Here is a 21,214-nt window from a genome sequence, read left to right on the forward strand (position 1 = left end):
ATGTGCTAGTTGAAGAACTGAAATAAGTCCTATCTGAAGGACTCTATATATTATGGATTATACTCTTTCCATCTACATGTCTCCCTTCAAAAATCAATTATTATTATTGTATAGTTCTGATATTCAACTAGTCCCTACTATGTCTCAATATCCCAAGAAATATTTCCTTTTTAGATATTAGTTAATGAGACTTAAAAAGGTGAAATATAATAACACCAAGTTCCTACAACTAGTAAATACTTAGGTTAAATTCTAATCCAGATTTTCCAAGTTCCAAAATTAATGCTAATAACAATCCAACTTGTTTAATCTTATAATAATTTCAAGTGCTTGGCATCTGTATTTCTACCTATCCTCTATCTATTCCAATTCTAAAACTCAGATTTACAACCATTAACAAACTTTCCAAGTATTCTAATCATTTTTCAGATGTGATTATAAAGAAATTTAAGACCTAAGCATCTTTATCTGCTCCAGAAACCCAGATCTATAACCTAGCTGATACCATCCCTATACGCAGCCTGAGTTGGCAAATCAATGTAACTCCCAGCTTTCTATTACTTCTGCCTGTGCCCTCTGTTAGCAAATCATCTCCTTTTCCTTCTCTATCTGTTACTTCTTCCCCTCTACCAGCTTCATCACTGTCATCCTGATCTTTATTACATGCACCTATATAGATCATATCAGCAATAATTCATTTATCTTCTTGACTCATACTTTTATTAAAATTCCATGTTGGATTCATCTCCTAATGGATATTCATTTTTTTATTTTTATTGTAAACAAATGGGATACATGTTGTTTCTGTTTGTAAATGAAGTAAAAGCATACCATTTGTGTAATCATACATCTACACAGGGTAATGGTGTTTGATTCATTCTGTTATTTTTTCCTTCTCCCCCACTCCTCCCACTTCCTCTTTTCCCTCTATAGAGTCCCTCCTTCCTCCACCCTCCCACCCCCCATTATGTGTCATCATCCACTTATCAGCGAGATCATTCGTCCTTTGGTTTTTTGAGATTAGCTTATCTCACTTAGCATGATATTCTCCAATTTCATCCATTTGCCTACAAATGCCATAATTTTATCATTCTTTATGGTGGAGTAATATTCCATTTATATATATACCACAGTTTCTTTATCCATTCATCAATTGAAGGACATCTAGGTTGGTTCCACAATCTGGCTATTGTGAACTGAGCAGTATGAACATTGATGTGGTTATATCTCTGTAGTATGCTGATTTTAAGTCCTTTGGGTATAGACCAAGGAGTGGGATAGCTGGGTCAAATGGTGGTTCCATTCCAAGCTTTCTGAGGAATCTCCACACTGCTTTCCAGAGTGGCTGCACTAATGTGCAACCTCACCAGCAATGTATGAGTGTATCTTTCTCCCCACATCCTTGCCAACAACTATTGTTGCTTGTGTTCTTGATAATCGCCATTCTAATTGGAGTGAGATGGAATCTTAGGGTGGTTTTGATTTGCATTTCTCTTATTACTAGAGATGTTGAACATTTTTTCATATATCTGCTGATTGCTTGTAGATCTTCTTCTGTGAAGTGTCTGTTCATTTCCTTAGCCCATTTGTTGATTGGGTTATTTTTATTCTTCATGTAGAGTTTTTTAAGTTCCTTATACATTCTGGAAATTAGTGCTTTATCTGAAGTATGAATGCCAAGACTTTCTCCCACTCTGTAGGCTCTATCTTCACATTGCTGATAGTTTCTGTTGCTGAGAGAAAGCTATTAGTTTGAATCTATCCCAGTTATTGATTCCTGCATTTATTTCTTGTGTGATGGGAGTCCTGTTAAGGAAGTCTGATCCTAAGCCAACATGTTGAAGGTTTGGACCTACTTTTTCTTCTTAAAGATGAAGGGTCTCTGGTCTGATTCTGAGGTCCTTGATCCATTTTGAGTTGAGTTTTGTACAGGGTGAGAGATAGGGGTTTAATTTCATTCTGCTGCATATGGATTTCCAGTTTTGCCAGCACCATTTGTTGAAGAGGCTATCTATTCTTTATTGCATAATTTTTGGCACCTTTGTCTAGTATGAGAAAATTGTATTTATTTGGGTTTGTGTCCATGACCTCTGTTCTGTACCATTGATCTACCTGTCTATTTTGGTGCCAATACCATGCCGTTTTTGTTACTATTGCTTTGTAGTAGAGTTGAAGTTCTGGTATTGCGATACTCCCTGCTTCACTCTTCCTGCTAAGGATTGCTTTAGCTATTCTGGGTGTCTTATTTTTCCAAATGAATTTCATGTTTGCTTGCTCTATTTCTGTGAGGTACATCATTGGGATTTTAATTGGAATTGCATTGAATCTGTATAGCACTTTTGGTAGTATGGCCATTTTGACAATATTAATTCTGCCTATCCAAGAACATGGGAGATCTTTCCATCTTCTAAGGTCTTTCTCAATTTCTTTCTTCAGTGTTTTGTAGTTTTATTGTACAGATGTTTTACCTCTTTGGTTGGATTGATTCCCAAGTTTTTTTTTTTTTTTTTGAGGCTATTGCAAATGGAGTTGTTTTCCTCATTTCCCTTTCAGATATTTCATCGCTTGTGTATAAAAATGCTTTAGATTTATGTGTGTTGATTTTATAGCCTGATATTTTGCTGAATTCATTGATGAGGACTAGAAGTTTTATGGAGGAGTTTTTTGGATCCTCTAAATATGGAATCATGTCATCAGCAAATACTGACAGCTTAAGTTCCTCTTTTCCTATTCATATCCCTTTAATTTCTTTCGTCTGTCTAATTACTCTGGCTAGAGTTTTGAGGACAATGTTGAATAGAAGTGATGAAAGAGGATATCCCTGTCTTGTTTCCACTTTTAAAGGGAATACTTTCAGTTTTTCTCCATTAAGAATGATGATGGCCATGGGTTTAGCATAAATAGCCTTTACAATGTTCAGATATGTTCCTACTATCCCTATTTTTTCTAGTGTTTTGAACATGAAGCGGTGTTGTATTTTGTTGAATGTTTTTTCTGTGTCCATTGAAATAACCATATGATTCTTATCCTTAAGTTTTTTGACGTGATGGATTACATTTATTGATTTACAGATGTTAAACCATCCTTGCATTACAGGAATGAACCCCACTTGATTATGGAGCACAATTTTCTTAATATGTTTTTGGATAGGATTTACCAGTATTTTGTTAAGGATCTTTGCATCTATATTCATCAAGGATATTGGTCTAAATATTTTCTTCCTTGATGTGACTTTTCCTGGTTTGGGTATGAGGGTGATATTAGCTTCATAGAATGAGTTTGGTAGGGTACCCTCATTTTCTATTTCCTGGAATACTTTGAGAAGTATTGGAATGAGTTCTTCTTTGAAGGTCTTGTAGAACTTGGCTGAGAATCTGTCTGGTCCTGTGCTTTTCTTGGATGGTAGGTTTTTAATGGCTTCTCCTATTTCATTGCTTGATATTGATCTGTTTAAATTGTGTATGTCCTCCTGGTTCAGCTTGGGAGGAGCATATGTCTCTAGAAATTTGTCAATGTCTTCGGTAGTTTCTATTTTGTTGGAAAACAGATTTTCAAATTAGGTTCTTGTTATGTTCTGTATCTCAGTGGTGTCTGTTGTGATATTTCCTTTTTCATCACAAATTTTAGTAATTTGAGTTTGCTCTCTCCTTCTGTTTGGTAGTGTGGCTAAGGGTTTTTCTATTTTGTTTACTTTCTCAAAGAGCCAACTTTTTGTTTTGTCAATTTTTTGAATTGTTTCTTTTGTTTCAATTTCATTTATTTCAGCTCTGATTTTAATTATTTCTTGTCTTCTACTACTTTTGCTATTATTCTGTTCTTCTTTTTCTAGGGTTTTGAGCTGTAATGTTATGTCATTTAGTTGTTGACTTTTCATTCTTTTCTTGAATGTACTCCATGCAATGAATTTTCCTCTTAGTACCTCTTTCATAGTGTCCCAGAGATTTTGATATGTTGTATCATCATTCTCATTGACATCTAAGAATTTTTTTATCTCCTCCCTGATGTTTTCTGTTATCCATGTTTCATTCAATAACATATTATTTAGTCTCCAGGTGTTGGAGTAATTTCTGTTTTTTATTTTGTCATTGATTTCTACTCTCAGCCCATTATGATTGGAGAGAACACAAGGCAGTATCTCTATTTTTTTGCATTTCCTAAGGGCTGCTTTGTGGCATAACTTATGGTCTATTTTCGAGAAGGTTCCATGTGCTGGTGAGATGAAAGTGAATTCCCTCATTGATGGATGGAATATTCTACATGTCTATTAAGTCTAGGTTATTCATTGTGTTATTGAGTTCTATGGTTTCTTTGGTAGGTTTTTGTTTGGAAGATCTATCTAGTCATGACAGTGGTGTGTTAAAGTCACCCAGAATTATTGTGTTGTGGTCTATTTGATTCCTGAAATTGAGAAGGATTTGTTTGATGTACAGGGATGCACCATTGTTTGGGGCATAAATATTTACTATCATTGTGTCTTCCTGATTTATGGTTCCCTTAAGCAGTATGAAATGTCCTTCTTTATCCCTTCTGACTAACTTTGGCTTGAAGTCCACTTTATCTTATATAAGGATGGAAACCCCTGCTTTTTTACTGAGTCCATTTGCGTGGTAGGTTTTTTCCCATCCTTTCACCTTTAGTCTGTGGATGTCTTTTTCTGTGAGATGAGTCTCTTGCAGGCAGCATATTGTTGGGTCTTTCTTTTTAATCCATTCTGCCAGTCTATGTCTTTTGATTGATGAGTTTAGGCCATTAACATTCAGGGTTATTATTAAGGTATGATTTGTATTCCCAGTCATTTGACTTATTTTCGGTTTTTATGTTGACTTGGTTTATCCTTTGAGTGGGTTTTTCTCTAAGGTAGTTCCTCCCTTTGCTGACCTACATTGTTGTTATTCATTTCCTCCTCATGGAATATTTTGTTGAGAACATTCTGTAGTGCAGTCTTTCTATTTGTAAATTCTTTTAACTTTTGTTTATCATGGAAGGATTTTATTTCATCTTCAAATCTGAAGGTTAATTTTGCTAGGTATAGGATTCTTGATCAGCAACCATGTTCTTTCAGAGCTTGAAATACGTTGTTCCAGGCCCTTCTATCTTTAGAGTCTGGGTTGAGAAGTCTGTTGCTATTCATATTGGTTTCCCCCTATATGTAATCTGATGCTTTTCTCTCATGGCCCTCAAAATCCTATCTTTATTTTGAATGTTAGGCATTTTCATTATAATGTGCCTTGGTGTGGATCTGTTGTGATTTTGTGGATTTGGTGTTCTGTAAGCCTCTTGTATTTGATTTTCCATTTCATTCTTCAGGTTTGGGAAATTTTCTGCTATTATTTCATTGAATAGGTTGTTCATTCCTTTGGTTTGTTTCTCTGTGCCTTCCTCAATCCCAATAATTCTTAAATTTGGTCTTTTCTTGATGTCCCAAAGTTCTTGGAGATTCTGTTCATGATTTCTTACCATCTTCTCTGTTTGGGAACTTTATTTTTAAGATTAAATATTTTGTCTTCATTGTCTGAGGTTCTGTCTTCCAAATAGTCTAGTCTTTTGGTGATGCTTTCCATTGAGGTTTTTATTTGGTTTATTGTTTCCTTCATTTTTAGGATTTCTGTTTGTTTGTTTGTTTGTTTGTTTTGAGGATCTCTATCTCTTTGTTGAAATGATCTTTTGCTTCCTGCAGTTGCTCTTTCAACTACTTATTGGTATTATCATTCATTGCCTGCATTTGCTCTCTTATCTCATCCTTTGCTTTGTGAATCATCTTAACCATGTATAGTCTGAAGTCCTTTTCTGATGTTTCTTCTGCCATACTGTCATTGGATTCTAGTACTATAGAATCTAGATTTGTTTGGATCATTTTCTTCCTTTGTTTTTTTCATGTTGTTCATGCACCTTCCCCTCTAGCAGTGCAGATCTGGGATATTGCGGTTTCCCCCTATAGGCTTATAGTGGCCCTATAGGTTTCCAAAACCTTTTCTTTAAGGGAGGAATCAATATTAGCAGTGCCCAATTAAGACACTATGCAATCCTAGACCAAATAGCCCTGTGAGGACATTAACAATATTGTCATAATAAACAGAATGAGTTCAAATATTATCTTCAGTATAACAAACAGACTTGAAATAAAGTCTGCAGTTTCTAGTGAAGGATAAAGAGGATGCAGAGGGATGTAGAATGTGGCTGTTAATGGGATAAGAAAAGATTATACAGAAGTTCTAGATAATAGAAAGGGTGAGAGTGTAATCAAAAGAAATTGGATGTTAGCATGCAAAAAGGGAGAAAGAGACTCTGAGGGAACAGGTATACAAAAGGAAAAGAGAGCAATAAATGTAAAGAAATAAGAACTTAAGATTGTTCAATAAAGAGAAAAAAGAAAATCTACACTATAACAGTTGTATAGTATTCAAACCTCCCAGTCTTCAGTAGCCTGATGCATGAGAGGTACCTGACAATGAGCTTCAAATCTCCCACAGGCGTCTCAGGATGGGATTTGCCTCACCTAAAGATCGGAGGTAAGGCTTCCAGGATTATCCAAGATGGCCACTCTGCCTTCAAAATGTGTTGGCAAATGGGGAGCTGCAGCTCGGGGTGTGGACGTGGTCAGCTGGAGGTTCTGGAGGCGGGATGCGGTTGGTCAGGCAGGCGTCCTGGAGGCCCAGTGTGTTTGGTGTGGTTATGGGATCCTGGAGGCTGGGTGCAATCAGTCAGTCTGGGGCACCAGTGATAGGGAGCAGTCAGTCGGTCTGGGGGTACTGGCGGCAAGATGCAGTCAGTCAATGTGAGGGCCCCAGAGGCAGGGAGTGATGGGTTGAGCTGAGGGATCCTGTAGATGGGGCTCAGTCAGTCTGGCCAGGAGTCCTACAGGGCCTAGCTGTTGTCTCAAAATTGCGGCAGCCACGTGTAATCAAACATGTAGGTACTGTATCAGTGAACTTCCAGGCAACAGCAGGCAGCTGGTGCTCCACTGGCAGTCAGCGATCAGTTTGCTGACTGTCGTCGGACGATCAGTAGGTGAATCTCGTGCAGTGGGTGATGGATAGGTGTGAGGCAGGTGATGGACAGGCAAGAGGCAGGCAAATGGCGGATGATAGGCACCTGACAGTGAGCAATCTGCACTCAAAAAACGTGTCTATATGCTGGCAGACTGGAGGTCATCACAGTAGACAAATGGGGTAAACAGCAGGGAATTCATAAGCAGCAAAAACTGCCTCACCAAGAAACAGATATCCTCTGCTTGAAACTGAAGTTACAGAATGACAAGGAATGCAGCCTCCCTCTAGTCCACCATCTTGGATCCCCCTGGAGATTCTTAAGGATGGCTAATTTATTATGATTTTGTCATATTTCTAATACTGTGCTACACTATTACATACTCATCATTTAATTAAATTTAATTGAATCCATAAAATGGAGTTCATCTGAGGAAAATGGCATTGAACCATGTAGCCCAAGCACGGCTGGTGCCAGTTCCTGCCTGCAGAAAAGAGAGTGTCATTTTCTGGGACATGGCTATTTTTCTGGCATCCTGACTCAAATCCTATCTACCATCTTTCATCTGTAACATTTCCTTTCTTAGATATGACTTAACCAAATTCAAGAGCTGCACCATACCTAGAACTCTTAATTTGGTGTTGAATCACTACCATCAAATCCTCCTTGTAATATTAATTTTAAACAACTTGCCAAAAGAGATTAATGTAAATCAAGCTGCAAATTGTTGACAACTCAAGGCTCATTTTCCTGAGACTAGTTTGTGCATATAAATAGAACAAAGAGATGAAATACTGACACTTTTCAAACATAATTGTGCACATGTTAGGTGGTTTCTTTTTTTTTTATTGTAAACAAATGGGATACATGTTGTTTCTCTGTTTGTACATGGTGTAAAGGCATACCATTTGTGTAATCATAAATTTACATAGGGTAATGTTGTTTGATTCATTCTGTTATTTGTCCCTCCCCCCCACCCCTCCCACCCCTCTTTTCCCTCTATACAGTCCTTCCTTCCTCCATTCTTGCCCCCCTCCCTAACCCTAACTCTAACCCTAACACTAACCCTTCCCACCCCCCATTATGTGTCATCTTCCACTTATTAGCGATATCATTTGTCCTTTGGTATTTTGAGATTGGCTTATCTCACTTAGCATGATATTCTCCAATTTCATCCATTTGCCTGCAAATGCCATAATATTATCATTCTTTATGGCTGAGTAATATTCCATTGTGTATATATATATATATATATATATATATATATATATATATATATACCACAGTTTCTTTCTCCATTCATCAATTGAAGGGCATCTAGGTTGGTTCCACAATCTGGCTATTGTGAACTGAGCAGCTATGGACATTGATGTGGCTGTATCTCTGTAGTATGCTGATTTTAAGTCCTTTGAGTATAGGCCAAGGAGTGGGATAGCTGGGTCAAATGGTGGTTCCATTCCAAGTTTTACTAAGGAATCTCCACACTGCTTTCCAGAGTGGCTGCACTAATTTGCAGCCCCACCAGCAATGTATGAGTGTATCTTTCTCCCCACATCCTCGCCAACACCTGTTGTTGCTTGTGTTCTTGATAATCTCCATTATAATTGGGGTGAGAATGGAATCTTAGGGTGGTTTTGATTTGCATTTCTCTTATTACTAGAGATGTTGAACATTTTCCATATGTTTGTTGATTGCTTGTAGGTCTTTTCTGTGAAGTGTCTGTTCATTTCCTTAGCCCATTTGTAGATTGGATTATTTACATTCTTGGTGTAGAGTTTTTTGAGTTCTTTATAGATTCTAGAGATTAGTGCACTATCTGAAGTATGATTGGCAAAGATTTTCTCCCACTCTGTAGGCTCTTTCTTCGCATTGCTGATAGTTTCCTTTGCTGAGAGAAAGCTTTTTAGTTTGAATCTATCCCAGTTATTGATTCTTGCTTTTATTTCTTCGGCTATCAGAGTCCTGTTGAGGAAATCTGATCCTAAGCCAACAAGTTGAAGATCTGGACCTACTTTTTCTTCTATAATCTGCAGGGTCTCTGGTCTGATTCTGAGGTCATTAATCCATTTTGAGTTTAGTTTTGTGCATGGTGAGAGATAGGGGTTTAGTTTCATTCTGTTGCATATGGATTTCCAATTCTCCCAGCACCATTTGCTGAAGAGGCTATCTTTTCTCCATTGCATATTTTTGGCCCCTTTGTCTAGTATGAGAAAATTGTATTTATTTGGGTTTGTGTCCGTGTCCTCTATTCTGTACCATTGATCCACCTTTCTATTTTGGTACCAATACCATGCCAGTTTTTGTTACTATTGCTTTGTAGTAGAGTTGAAGATCTGGTATTGCGATACCCCTGCTTCACTCATTCTGCCAAGGATTGCTTTAGCTATTCTGGGTTTTTTATTCTTCCAGATGAATTTCATAATTGCTTGCTCTATTTCTGTAAGGTTCATCATTGGGATTTTAATTGGAATTGCATTGAATCTGTATAGCACTTTTGGTAGTATGGCCATTTTGACAATATTAATTCTTCCTATCCAAGATTATGGGAGATCTTTCTATCTTCTAAGGTTTTCTTTAAATTCTTTCTTTAGTGTTCTGTAGTTCTCATTGTAGAGGTCTTTCACCTCTTTTGTGAGATTGATTCCCAAGTATTTTATTTTTTTTGAAGCTATTGTGAATGGGGTAGTTTTCCTAATTTCGTCTTTCTGAAGATTCATCGCTTATGTATAAAAATGCCTTAGATTTATGTGCATTGATTTTATATCCTGCTACTTTACTGAATTCACTTATGAGATCTAAATGTTTTCTGGTGGAATTTCCTGGTTCCTCTAAGTATACAATCATATCATCAGCAAATAGGGATAGTTTGAGTTCTTCTTTTCCTATTCGTATCCCTTTAATTTCTTTGGTCTGTCTAATTGCTCTGGCTAGAGTTTCAAGGACGATATTGAATAGAAGTGGTGAAAGAAGGCATCCCTGCCTTGTTCCAGTTTTTAGAGGGAATGCTTTCAGTTTTTCACCATTTAGAATGATATTAGCCATGGGCTTAGCGTAGATGGCCTTTACAATGTTAAGGAATGTTCCCACTATCCCTATTTTTTCTAGTGTTTTGAGCATGAAGGGGTGCTGTATTTTATCAAATGCTTTTTCTGCATCTATCGAAATAATCATGTGATTCTTGACTTTAAGTCTATTGATATGGTGAATGACATTTATTGATTTCCTGATGTTGAACCAACCTTGCATCCCTGGGATGAAACCCACTAATCATGGTGCACTATCTTTTTAATATGTTTTTGTATGCGATTTGCTAAAATTTTGTTGGGAATTTTTGCGTGGATGTTCATTAAGGATATTGGTCTGAAATTTTCTTTCCTCGATGTGTCTCTGTCTGGTTTAGGTATCAGGGTAATATTGGCTTCATAGAATGAGTTTGGGAGGGTTCCCTCCTCTTCTATTTTATGGAATACTTTGAGGAGTATTGGAATGAGCTCTTCTTTAAGGGTTTTGTAGAACTCAGCTGAGAACCCATCTGGTCCTGGACTTTTCTTTGTTGGTATGTTTTTGATGACTTCTTCTATTTCATTACTTGAAATTGGTCTATTTAAATTGTGTATGTCCTCCTCCTTCAGTTTAGGCAATTCATATGTCTGTAAAAACCTGTTGATGTCTTCGAAATTTTCTATTTCGTTGGAGTATAGATTTTCAAAATAGCTTCTAATTATGTTTTGTATTTCAGTCGTGTCTGTTGTGACATTTCCTTGTTCATTCCGAATTTTAGTGATTTGGGTTTTCTCTCGTCTTCTCTCTGTTAGTGTGGCTAAAGGTTTATCAATTTTGTTTATTTTTTCGAAGAACCAACTATTTATTTTGTCAATTTTTTGTATTGGTTCTTTTGTTTCAATTTCGTTGATTTCAGCTCTCAGTTTAACTATTTCCTGTCTTCTACTACTTTTGGTGTTGGTCTGTTCTTCTTTTTCTAGGGCTTTGAGCTGTAGTGTTAGGTCATTTATTTGTTGAGTTTTACTTCTTTTATGAATGCCTCCATGAAATAAATTTTCCTCTAAGTACTGCTTTCATAGTGTCCCAGAGATTTTGATATGATGTTTCTTTGTTCTCATTTACTTCTAAGAATTTTTTAATTTCCTTCCTAATATCTTCTGTTATCCATTCATCATATAATAGCATATTGTTTAATCTCCAGGTGTTGGAGTAGTTTCTGTTTTTTACTCTCTCATTTATTTCTAACTTCAATCCATTATGATCTGATAGAATACAAGGTAGTGTCTCTATCTTCTTGTATTTGCTGACATTAGCTTTGTGGCATAATATATGGTCTATTTTAGAGAAGGATCCATGTGCTGCTGAGAAGAAAGTGTATTCGCTCTTGGTTGGATGGTATATTCTATAAATGTCTGTTAAGTCTAAATTATTTGTGTTTTTGAGATCTATCGTTTCTTTGTTCAATTTTTCTTTGGAAGATCTGTCCAGTGGTGAGAAACGTGTGTTAAAATCACCTAGTATTATTGTGTTATGGTCTATTTGGTTTCTAAAATTGAGAAGGATTTGTTTCACATATATGGATGAGCCACTGTTTGGGGCATAGATGTTTATGATTGTTATATCTTGCTGATTTATGCTTCCCTTAAGCAGTATGAAATGTCCTTCTTTATCCCTTCTGACTAACTTTGGCTTGAAGTCCACATTATCTGAAATGAGGATGGATACTCCAGCTTTTTTGCTGAGTCCATGTGCATGGTATGTTTTTCCACATCCTTTCACCTTTAGTCTATGGGTATCTCTTTCTATGAGGTGAGTCTCTTGCAGGCAACATATGGTTGGATCTTTCTGTTTAATCCAATCTGCCAGTCTATGTCTTTTGATTGATGAATTCAGGCCATTAATATCAGGGTTATTATTGAGATATGATTTGTATTCCCAGTCATTTGGTTCATACTTAAAATTTTATTTATTTATTTATTTATTTTTTGACACATCTTCGTTCCTCCTATATTTGACAGTTTCTTTAGGATAATTCCTCCCTTTGCTGATTTGCTTCTTTGTTTTTCATCTCTTCCTCATGGAATATTTTGCTGAGAATGTTCTGTAATGCTGGCTTTCTTTTTGTAAATTCCTTTAGCTTTTGTTTATCATGGAATGATTTTATTTCATCGTCAAATTTGAAGGTAAGTTTGCTGGGTATAAGATTCTTGGTTGGCATCCATTTTCTTTCAGAGCTTGAAAAATGTTGTTCCAGGCCCTTCTAGCTTTTAGGGTCTGGATTGAAAAATCTGCTGATATCCGTATCGGTTTCCCCCTGAATGTAATTTGGTTCTTTTCTCTCACAGCCTTTAAAATTCTGTCTTTATTTTGTATGTTCGGTATTTTCATTATAATGTGCCTTGGTGTGGGTCTGCTGTAATTTTGTGTATTTGGAGTCCTATAAGCCTCTTGAACTTGATTTTCCATTTCATTCTTCAGATTTGGGAAATTTTCTGATATTATTTCATTGAATAGATTGTTCATTCCTTTGGTTTGTTTCTCTAAGCCTTCCTCAATCCCAATAATTCTCAAATTTGGCCTTTTCATGATATCCCATAGTTCTTGCAGATTCTATTCATGATTTCTTACCATCTTCTCTGTTTGTTCAACTTTGTTTTCGAGGTTAAATATTTTGTCTTCAATATCTGAAGTTCTGTCTTCCAGGTGTTCTATCCTATTGGTTATGCTTTCTATGGAGTTCTTAATTTGGTTTATTGTTTCCTTCATTTCAAGGATTTCTGTTTGGTTTTTTTTCAATATCTCTAACTCTTTATTGAAATGATCTTTTGCTTCCTGAATTTGCTCTGTTAACTGTCGATTGGTGCGATCATTCAATGCCTGCATTTGCTCTTTCATCTCATCATTTGCTTCCCTCATCATTTTAATTATGTACATTCTGAACTCCCTTTCCGTCATTTCTTCTGCCATGCTGTCGTTGGATTTTATTGATGTAACATCTAGATTTGTTTGGGGCATTTTCTTCCCTTGTTTTCTCATATTGTTCAGGAATCAGTGGGTCATTAAGTTATTGCAGATTTCCTCTATCGACTTACAATATCCCTGAAGATTGCTAGTATATCCCCTCTTATCCTTCAGTAGCCTGAAGTCTTAGAGGAAGTTGATAATGTGGAGCTCCACAAAGAAGCTGCCTCTCTAGGAGTGGTGACCCTCAGGTGGCATATATTCCCTGCTAGTGGGCAGAGGTGCCTCCACTTGTTGACCAATGGTCATCCATCGGGGAACTAGGCTGCGGGCTGAGGCAAGGCCTGTTTGCACCTGTGTTTCCGGTTTTACCGTCCTTGTGGGAAACCTCACCCGGCATGGAACCTCACCCACTCACCTTGTGGGGAGGTCTTGCTGGTCAGTTCCCCTCCTAGAGTTTCCCCTCAATCTACAACTACCACCTGGGCTGGGCTGTCTTCCTCTGCAAGGTTCCCAGGGGCCTGGACCTACCTCCTGGGTCTGGGAGCCTCACCCTTCGCAGGCGAGTCTCCTTAGGCTGCCTCTCCTCAGAGAATCTGCCCGGCAGTCCTGGAAACTTCGCTCCACCCCTAGGCATGTTTCTGTGTGGCTCTTCCAGCAAGAAGTCGCTCCTGGGACCCTGTTCTGCACCTAATCGCCTGGCTATGCAGCGCCTCCTCTGAGACGCCACCTGGAGCCCTGTACAATAGCTCCGATAACCAGAGACCCACCACACACCTCCTCCTCCGGACAGCGGCCCAGTGTTATGGTGCGGTCACTAGAAGTCCAAGCAACTCACTTCGCGTCTCCTCCTCCCGCCAACCGCCTGTAGCCCTAGGCAGTCACTCCAAGTCCAAGTGACCCGCCCTGTTCTTCCTCCTCCTCCTCGGGGTAGCCCCTCGGGTGTTCAAGAGCCGTGGCTCCAAGACCAAGTGTCCCACCATGCTCCTCCTCCAGGCAGGCCACCATTGTTCAGGAGCAGTAGCTTTTAGTCCAATCAACTCACCACTTGCCTCCTCTTCTGGCAACCACCTGTGGCTCTGATGCAGTCACTCCTAGACCAAGCGACCCGCCACACTTCTCCTCTTCCTCCGGGCAACCCCCCAGTGTTCAGAAGTGGTCGTTCTGAGTTCAAACAGCTCGCCACACAGCTCCTCCTCCTGCCAACCACCCACAGCCGTTGGCAGTCACTCCACGTCCAAGTGACCCTCTCCGTGCCTCTTCCTCCTCCAGGCAGCCCCCCGGGTGTTCAGGAGCAGTCACTCTTAGTCCAAACAGCTGGCTGCACAGCTTCTTCTCTGGCAACGGCCTGTAGCTCTGGTGTAGTCACTCCAAGTCCAAGCGACCCACCAAGTTCCTCCTCCTCCTTTTCCTCCTCCTCCTCTGGGTAGGCCCCGGTGTTCAGGGGCAGTCGCTCTGAGTCCAAACAGCTCGCCGTGCAGCTCCTCCTCTGGCTACCACCTGTAGCTCTGGTGCAGTCACTCTGGGTCCAAGCAACCGGCCGCATTCCTCCTCCTCCTCTGGGCAGCCCCCCCGGTGTTCAGGAGCGGTTGCTCTGAGTCCAAGCAGCTCGCCGAGCAGCTCCTCCTCTGGGCAGCTGCCCAGAGCCCCAGTGGTTTCTCTGAGTCCAAGCGCTGTGCTGAGCGGCCTCCTCTACGATGCTTCCAGTTGTCCAAGTTCACTGCTCCAGCAGGGGGAGGGGTGTCTCATTGTCAACTCTACTTCACAAAGTTCCCTGCGTTCCAGGACTACCACTCCATCTGGGACGCCTCCCCAATGGGAGAGACTCACCCGGCTGCTTTGAGTTGGTCCCAAGTCTCCCAATATCTCCTCTTTTGAATCCTGAGTCCTGGAGAAACATGAAATGCAACCACCCTCTAGTCAGCCATCTTGAAAACCCCAGGTGGTTTCAATTATCACCACAACCTCAAACTTGTTCCTCAAATTAACAGGATCATGTCTAATACTCAAGTAAAATTTCAAGACTACCTTCAAGGTTCTGTTTGGTACATTATGATCCCAGTAAGTAGAAGGCAAAAATTGTGTGAGTCAATTGTCTAGGATCACATCAGTTTGACCAAAGACAGCCCTTCCAGGATGGACTCACATGAACTTTCTTCTACAGCATTAGAAATCACAGCAAATTAGAGATCTGAAGTAAGCCAGGACCTGCACAGAGAACAAACACACAGGGCATTGTTTCAATAGGAATAGACTTTCTAATAAAAAGAACAATTTTAAAAAGTGCTCTAAGTATCCAGACTTAAATAAGAACATCCACTTTTGTTGGCACAGAATTTATTTCCTCTAAATAGGATAAGTTGCCAAAAAAACAAAACAAAAAAAAAAAAAGAGCAGCCAACAATCTACTTACAGAATGATTGGTGGCACTGTGCCTACCATTTGCCAGCACATTCAGCTTAATTTATAAACAATTTCCAGTCCACATTTTAGAAGAAACACCATCAACAAATGTTATCCTTTGGGTACAGACCTGGGTAAAGGAGGACAGGGCACCAGTTTCAGGTGGCACAGAATTCCAAAATGTCCATATTTGCATCTTTTCAATTGCATCCCTTGGTGGCTGTTTCTCCACTGACAGAACTAATCACTGCACCAGTAAATTCCCATCCGCACTTGCAGTGATTGCTCTTTCCCCAGAGGCAGAGCCTCACTAGAGCCAGGCCAAGCTGATGCTCCACAAGCAAAAAACAGACCATAGTATTAACCCTTCAGTTATTTGCTCCACTACTAAACTCTCTTCAATATAGAATGGCCACACTGTACCATCTGTTCATAATGTTTTTTTAATACCAAGGATTAAACCCAGGGGCACTTAACCACTAAGCCACATCCCCAATCCTTTTTTAAAAATTTTTATTTTGAGACAGGATCTCACTGAATTGCTTAGGGCCTCTCTGAGTTGCTGAGACTAGCTTTGAACTTGTGATCCTCCTGCCTCAGCCTCCAGAGCCACTGGAATTACAGGCATGTACCACCATGTCTGATTAATAATATAAAATTTTAAAAAAGAAATAACTCATTTTGGCTACCTAGCAAGTTTCAGAATCAAATTTTTCTATCAGTCAGTCTGCTACTCCATCTTTTCAGACTATTATTGAAACAGAGTCACATCTACCTGCAGGATAGTTTCCATTATTAAAAAAAAAAAAAAAAAGTAAGTACCTCAGCCAAAAAAAATTTCTCACTCCACTGCAGCATTATCAAATGATACATTTTTGATGTGGGAATATTTGGACTTATAGCCTGAATTCTTTTCAACTTCAATAGTAAAAAAATAGTAATATACTGTACTCATATCATATTGCTCAGATTACTAATAGTTCTTTAACATATTTGTCTATAAATCCTGAGGAGTCTTCTAGGGAAAAAAAAGTGATTCCATTTTATCAAATATGACCCTCAGAGCTGAAAGGCTAAGCTCTGCATTTGGATTCCTTTACTAACTCTCTAAATTTACTCCATGTCCTTACTAACCATTTAGACATGAATTGGAGCAGGTGTCTTCAACATTATCTTTTTATTATGAACCTCCTGAGGAAGTTTTAAAGACTTCTGTTCCCCTAATTAGCCTGCTTCTGGAATTTTAATATCTCAGACATGCTATCTACCTGTTATGCATGTTATGTGCTGGAGTCCAGCCCTAGCAGCAGTTGGGGGTCCTAGGTGGATGGGAGGCGGTGTGGTGGAGAAAGAGCACATAGAGACACCAAGTGTTCTGAGGCTGAATCTGAATCTTTATTGTTCACAGAATCTTTTTGTATGTTTTTTCTTTGGTATTGATTACATCATTTCATGGTTATTACAATGAAATATTAAGTAAAAAAATTTAAGAGTATAATTAATGATCTTAATCAAGAAACATGTTCTTGCTGTATGATAGCTTAAATAAAAAAAATAACAAACAAACAAACAACAACAACAACAACAACCAAAAAAAAAAACAGTTCCCAGCAAGGTAGAGGGCACCACGCTTAATTTAGTTTTAATTTCCCTGAAAGAATATGTCATTAAGTTTCTATAGAAGTTACCCTTTCCAAGAACTCTAATGTTAGCTATTAACAGTGGAAAGTTTTTTGTTATTACTAACAGAGAATAGAGGAATGCTGGGGTCCAGCCTTAGCAGGAGTCCATGGGTTCCACACCGGTAAACTGGGCGCGGGAAGACAGCGTCAGCGATGGATGGAGAATGAAAGACACAGACTCTAGTTCTGGTGCAATCAATCCCACTTTATTCTGGGGAAAGCTGGGTTTATATACATTTTTCTTCAGGGTATAATGGCAGTCTTGTGGTTAATATTAAAGAAGTTTCCAAAGCATAGGCAGAAAACAACAACCTTACAGATCATCCTTACCTAATCACAATTGTTTTAAGAATATCTAACTACGTTGATGAGCTAATACAATGTTTATTTCCTTAATATCTAAACTCTATGTGACCTAAGACTATTCTTATTATTCTCGCGGTTAAAGCGATAGACAAGTAATCTCATGTGACCATTTCTATTAGGTCCCTCTGGTTAATATCTAAATTGCTGAGTTAAGGGTTACAGGAGGGCAGCAGTCCCAATGGTTATTGTGTGCCAACATTTATTATAGGGGTGACATATTCTTTGTAGGAAGGAAGGAATGTTATGAAACCTTATTCTTTTACCTCACCACCACACATGAACAAAACCATCGTTAAAATTTAACCAGCCTGTTGGAGACAAAGGCAGATCTACAACTATTTTCTCCAGAGGCTTTCAGGGACTCATTGTACGGTTGCAAAATTATTTTTAATTTTGTTAGTGGTAAAGACCCATTGTTTTTCAGATTGTAGGTAATATTTTCTGGAATTTTTGTTGTATTCCCTTCATCCCCTTAAGCAATCCATTCAGACTGAAATGAGTAATATATTATCAGAGAAAACACCATGCTTCGGAGCAAAACACCCAGCAATTCCTTTTAGGATAAGCCTTTGCAATCATCCTCCAGAGGATCTTTGTCAAGCACTGGATGGAATTCCGGATGCCCCCGCAGAGGAATCAGCTTATAGTTAAATTTTATTCTATTTCATGTGCTCAATGGCAGACTAAAACTCTATTTTAATCTTTAAAGAACTAGACATAGAAAGACACAATTGTACTTATGATTAACCTATTTATTTTTTATTACATGGGAAAAATATCCTTACACTTAATCATATACACTAAGAAGGCAATGAAGACCAAACACCACATCAAAGCTCAGAGGAATACACTCTCATAAACCTATATATAACTTTTGGAGAGTTTGTATGCTAAAAGAAATCATGGGCTCCCTACAAATTTGAGCAAATCATAATGTCTTATTTATAATTTCATCTACATATTAATATTAAATTTTATTGAATGTTATTTTGTGTCTCATCACCATGAAATCTCCCCAGTATTCTCTATAATCTGAATCTAAGGATATATTGATTATTAGTATTAAAAGCAACTGCACATGGAGACATGCCACACCTATGGTCCTCAAGAGGGAGGATAATCTTTCAACAGAACCTTGTCAAGTATTGAATCTTCTGCTCCAGCAGAACCATGTCAAGTGTTGGAGTGGTAGGAAATGGATGCAGCAGTTACGTACATCTGTGCTTTAAGTAGAAAATCAGTAAGATTTTTTTCATCCCCCAATATGCCATTTTTATATATGTAAGGACATGAAATATCATGTCTATTATAAATACTTGCCTTAGGTAACTTATTTTTTAAGAAATAGAAAATAATGTGATTGTTTATTTGGGGTGGGAGTCTAACTAAAATTCTCTAGGTATGCTTCAGAAGAAAATAAGTCTATTCCCAGTTCTTAGATTCTGCATTGCAATCTTAAAGCTATTTTATTCAGCATACTTATGACTGTTTTAACAAAATTATGTTATTTGTTATATATTTATTTGTTTATTTTACTCCTATTTCCAATTGAAATTTAAGTATAAATACAACTCTTGTTTGTATTGGTACATGTTGTATATTTACCCCATGAAATTATCTGACTTACTACAAGCACTAAATAAAAATCAATAAAATAAGTCAAAATTTCCTGATTGTAACTGTCCATAGAGCCACTTTCAAGTAACCACATTAATGCTATGGAAGAGTATGGGGAAATCCCTACAGAAACCCATTTATCTCTTCAAGTTCCCAACCTTACATCCATAAGTTACCTCCCTGACTGCATGGCTTATCTTCCTCCAAGCGTCTCCCTTACCCATGTGTCAACTTCCTTGAAACTGAACCACTAACTATTCATTCCTGGAGTCCAGTGCATCCCACTTTTGATGATGCTCATACATGTGTCGGAACGAGATGGCCAGATGACATTTCCCTGACACAAGAGGAATGAAGAGTGTGGGAAACCTCGAAAGTGGAGGCCAAAGTAAGGGAGGAAGGTCATCCCCAAAATAAACAAGGAGAAAAATCTGAGAACAACACAGCCATGGACCAGGTCCATGTTTTGATGTTTTACATGCCACAAGCAAGAAGTGTTGTGACAAGAATGGCAGAGGGTAGAGTTCAAAAGTTTGGAACCTCACTGAGTCTCATTTTACTCTTGTAGAAAATGGTTTTCAGAGCCAGGCATATCGGCACATGCCTTTAATCCCAGCAGCTCGGGAGGCTGAAACAGGAGGATCTTGAGTTCATAGCCAGTCTCAGTAGTGATGAAGCACAAAGCAACTCAGTTTGATCCTATCTCTAAATAAAATACAAAATAGGGCTGGGAATGTGGCTCAGTGGTTGAATGTCCCTGAGTTCAATTCCTGGTACCCACCCCCCAAAAAACAAACAATGATATTCAGAGATACCATATGTGCCTTAAGAGAGTTAAGATATATAAAGGACCTAACAATATATGTGCCTCACAGTTGGCCTTAACTATAGGTCACTTACACTCCTCATTTAATAATGGCTAATATTTTTACTGAATTAAGTGTACAGATTAAACCATATAAATAAAATTCCAATGTTGTTTTTCTTAAGAGTTTTTAGAAGAAAAAAAAATATATATATATATGTATTTTTTTAGTATATTTTATTTTTAGGCACTAGAAATAATCAGATGCACCATCTTCTTGAGAGATTCTTGATAATGGGTGCCAAGGATCATCTTAACAATCCTTAAAATATTTACAAATCAGTAAGATTGTCTACTGAGGATGTCAGGCTTACTTACCTCTCTTCCTTTAGTTCCTACACCTTCCAAATTTGCTGTTAACAATTTATAATCTCATTGATCTTCTCACCCCTGAAAGACAGAATCACTGGCCTTAGTTTCCCCTTCAAACCCTTTCCTTTACCTTAGAAAAATATTTCTCAGTACCACTCCCATCCTTATTCCTGGGTTATCTTTATCTCCTCTCTATTATAAGACAAAGTGAATCACAACTTATTTAGTCTGGAGTCTGTAGAAATATTTATTTTTTACCAGCAATGAAAACTAGATCATTTTTACTAGATCAAGGGCTGACTACATCAGCTTCCAGACCTAGACTTTATGGGGAAAATGTTCTATTCCTTAGGAATTTGAGGCATCCATGCAGAAGTCAGAACAGTCACCCCCCAAAATAGGTGTTATATATCTGACTTTACTGCATGGTCAGATTATGGGAGAAACAGCTCCAGATGACCAGTGAGTTTGAGAAAGGGAACACGTATAAGAAGAAGCTGGAGTTGGACAGTTATAATCAGAGTAGCTTTGATTTGCAAAGATATTATAATAACATAGAATGCCCTGATATTTTCTGAGTTCATACAGGAGCGTTTCTGCTGAAATACATTGCTACAAGTCAGAAAGGCTACAACAAATTTGGCATTATTGTTCTCCAAGGACAAAGTGAATCTTGAGACTACATATGAATTTCTTATCTATAGACAATTACCTACCACAAACAACTGTGTTTCACTGAGGAAAGTAGAACTGAGTGTTGGAAGAGTCAATTCCAATGTCACAGGTAAAACTCTTAGATGTGTGAACTGCGGAAGGTACATTAAGTTAAACTTTCTGAACTTCAGTTTGCTTCTTTGGAAATTGGGAACAGTTATAATGAAACTACCAGTGTAGTACATGGATTAAATCACCTAACTGAAGTGACTGTGTCCTATATACTAAAAATAGATGTATTTATTTAAAATGAATTTATGTATGACGTGTATCATCCAAGGCTTTACAAACTCATGCCTTTGGG

Source organism: Sciurus carolinensis, chromosome 11 (assembly GCF_902686445.1).
Source record: "Sciurus carolinensis chromosome 11, mSciCar1.2, whole genome shotgun sequence".
Taxonomy (NCBI): Eukaryota; Metazoa; Chordata; class Mammalia; order Rodentia; family Sciuridae; genus Sciurus; species Sciurus carolinensis.